Below are 3591 nucleotides of genomic sequence, written 5' to 3'. Positions count from 1 at the left end.
ATTTTAAACTTTTCAAGTTTATTTTGTTTCTACTTATTTATTTTCTTTTCTTTTTTTATTTTTTTTATTTTATGAAAATTCTTTTTGCTTTTAATGTTTTACACACAGAAGCCCTGTCCCCTGGCCGGTTCATTGGTCCCGGTTCGTGCCCTGAACCGGTTCTAAAGACCAACCTTTGGTCCCGGTTCAAGGTACCAACCGGAAACAATGGTGGTGGTCCAGGAGCGAGGCCCATTGGTCCTGGATCGTCCCACTAACTGGGACCAAAGGGGCAGACGAACCGGGACCAATGCCCCCACGAGGCCCGGGCAGGCCCCTGGCCTCACGAACCGGGACTACTGGGTTTATCTGGCCCGGACGTATGCCATGTTTTCTACTAGTGTACTATAACAAGTTTGGCATGCTCCAGTGCTTGTAGTCGTCGGGTGATGAAGACGGCGGGCCTTCGGCTTGCCCCAGTGCTTGTACTCGTCGCTAGGTTGTGTACCGATATTGATGTGATTTTTATTATTTATGCATTCTTTGTACTGCCATGGCAGAAAAAAAGCTTCAGTTTCTTGTACTGTACGTACATTAAAATGAATAAGAGGAACATACGAGATTTCGGCCTAATGGTTTATGGAGTCTACTGGGCTCAAGCGACCACCAAGAAGAAGATCGGTTGTCAAGGTGAGCTGTGCTTCAACTTGGGCCCAAGCGAAAACGAAAGTGGGTGACCAAGTCCAGTCAAGCGAATTCGGTGTAGTCTGCCATTTGGCAACTCACCAACATCACTCGCTCGTAACAATTAAATTGCCGGCCATCGATAAGAAGACGATGATATGACGCACACGGCACACAACGCAGCTAGAAGTGCATATCCGCGGGCGACGACGATGATTCCGGCGGCCGCGCACATGGTGTCACTACTGCTGCTGCTGCTGGTGGCCGTACGAGGCACAGGGCCGCCGGCGAGCTGCCCGACCAGCTGTGGCGGCGTGAGCGTGCCATACCCGTTCGGCGTCGGCGACGGCTGCTACTGGCCGGGATTCAACCTCACCTGTCACTGGGCGCGGGGCCGAGAGCGGTTGCTCATCGGCGGCGCGCGGTACCCTCGAGGTTGTGGAGATCTCGCTGGCCAACTCCACGGTACGCGTCATGGACACCGCGGGCGCCGTGAACATCACCTTACATAGTGTGGCAGGCGGCCACGGTACGTGGGGCAGCCTGGGCGCCGGCGCCAGCGGCGGCCCCTACGTGGTGTCGGAGAGGCACAGCGTGCTCGTCGTCACGGGGTGCAACGTGCAGGCCACGCTGGTGGGCGACCTGGTCGGCAACGTCATCACCGGCTGCTCCTCATTCTGCTCCATCTACGACACGTGGAGCAGCGCCGTCACGAAGTACGACGGCGAAGCGTGCTCCGGCATCGGCTGCTGCGAGACTCCCATCCCCATCGGCTGGCCCTCCTACGGCGTTCGGTTCACGTGGCAGGACCCGAACCACGAGTCCGACAGCAAGCTGCCCGTCGCGGTGCGCGTCGCAGAGCGAGGATGGCTCGACAGCGCATCCACCATGCTCCTCAACTACTCCTCCGGCGATTCGTCGTGCCGGATGCCGATCCCCGTCGTTCTCGGGTTTGCGCTGGATTCGAAGCCGGTGGTGCTTCAGGGAGTGGCGACGTCTGGCTGTCCTAAGGATGTTTCTCGTAGCGCATGCCGCAGCAGCCTCGGGTCCTGCCGCAACGTCACCGGCCACTATCGCAGCGGATACGTGTGCCACTGCCATGACGGGTATCAGGGCAACCCTTACATTGTGGGTGGATGCCAAGACATCGACGGGTGCGCGCTGCCGGTCTCGTGCTACGGCGAGTGCACCAACACTGACGGAGGGTACCTCTGCCGGTGCCCGAGCGGCGCTCGTGGCGACCCCCGGATCAAAGATGGCTGCGTCAAATCTTCCCTAGGTGAGTCGTCAACCTGTACACGTAGTAGTTTTTTTAGCATTTTTCTTCGTAAATTTAGGATGTTTATAATTCGTACGTATTTTGGTCTGCGTATATTCACAGATCTATCTCAAGTTCTCATAAGCGCGACATATTTTCCCTCACGTTTTTCAGGTTTAAGCGTCGGCATAGGAATTAGCAGTGGCGCTGGCTTTCTACTCATGGTACTTGCTACAATTTTTGTGGCCCAGAAGCTGAAGCATAGGAGGGCAAAATTGTTGAGGCCGAAATTCTTTAGGAAAAACAGGGGATACCTTCTGCAGAAATTGGTGTCACAAAAGGCGGACATCTCGGAGAGGATGATCGCCCCCTTGATGGAGATGGAAAAGGCCACAAACAATTTCGACAAAGCTCGCGAGATTGGCGGAGGAGTGCACGGCATCGTGTACAAAGGAATCATGTCAGACTTGCACGTGGTGGCGATCAAGAAGTCCAAAGTCACAGTCCAGAGAGAGATCGATGAGTTCGTCAACGAGGTAGCCATCCTCTCACAGATCAACCATCGAAACGTCGTGAAGCTCTTCGGGTGCTGCCTCGAGACGGAGGTACCGTTGCTGGTGTATGAATTCATTTCAAATGGGACTCTTCACCATCATCTTCACGTGGAACACACCGAAACATTGTTGGCATGGGTGGATCGATTGAGGATAGCCACAGAGACCGCGAGAGCTCTTGCATACCTTCACTCAGCCGTGTCAATCCCTGTAGTCCACAGGGATATCAAATCTCAGAACATTCTATTAGATGGCACTCTCGTAGCAAAGGTGTCTGATTTTGGAGCTTCAAGGTGCATGCCAGTCGGTCAAACAGGGGATGCAACTGTCATCCAAGGGACATTTGGGTACCTATACCCCATGTACTACTACTCGGGAAAGCTCACCGAGAAGAGTGACGTTTATAGCTTTGGGGTTCTCCTCATGGAGCTGCTAACCAGGGAGAAACCATGCTCATATCGATCGTTCGAGGAAAAAAGCCTAGCCATATATTTCACCACTTTGCTCACAACAAGCAACCTAGTCTGTGTGTTAGATCCTCAAGTTGTGGTGGAAGGGGGCAAGGATGTTGAAGCGATAGCTATGTTGGCCGCGGCATGTGTGAGGATGGAAGGAGACCACCGGCCGACCATGAGGAAAGTGGAGATGACACTCGAGAGCCTTCAACTACACCATGAAAATGCCGTAATATGTGATATGGATGCACCAAGCTATGCAGTGGTGACTGAGGGTACAAGCATGGAGAAGGTGAGCAGACAATATAGTTTGGAAGAAGAGTATTTGTTGTCATCAAGATACCCTAGATAGTGAATGTATTTATGCGTGATTTATTTTAATTAGAAAAGTTAGGATTTCTTAATAGAAAATAATGAAGGATCAGAAGCCTTTTTTTGCTTTCGTTCTTCACTTTTCTCGTAATGGAAAATGATGTTTTTATTAAAAACATCGCTAGTAGTTGCCTCAAAAGTCAAATTTAACAGAAAAACAATCGTTTTGTGGGATTAGACACTAGCTAGCAGATCCCCTAAACCATTAGTCCCAAAAAAATGATGACTTCTGTCCCTCAAAATTTTTCGTCACATGACTAAATTTAGTCAAATGAGAGCAACTCTCACC

At 51.7% G+C, this 3591-nt stretch overlaps 1 pseudogene; it reads left to right on the top strand.

The window, feature by feature from the left end:
- The first annotated feature begins 896 nt into the window (after positions 1 to 896).
- On the top strand, positions 897 to 3282 carry LOC119279060 (annotated as a pseudogene).
- The last annotated feature ends 309 nt before the right edge of the window (positions 3283 to 3591 follow it).

Source organism: Triticum dicoccoides, chromosome 3B (genome assembly GCF_002162155.2).
Source record: "Triticum dicoccoides isolate Atlit2015 ecotype Zavitan chromosome 3B, WEW_v2.0, whole genome shotgun sequence".
Lineage (NCBI taxonomy): Eukaryota > Viridiplantae > Streptophyta > Magnoliopsida > Poales > Poaceae > Triticum > Triticum dicoccoides.
The sequence above is the reverse complement of the archived record's forward strand: the minus strand, read 5'-3'. Positions and strand labels throughout refer to the sequence as shown.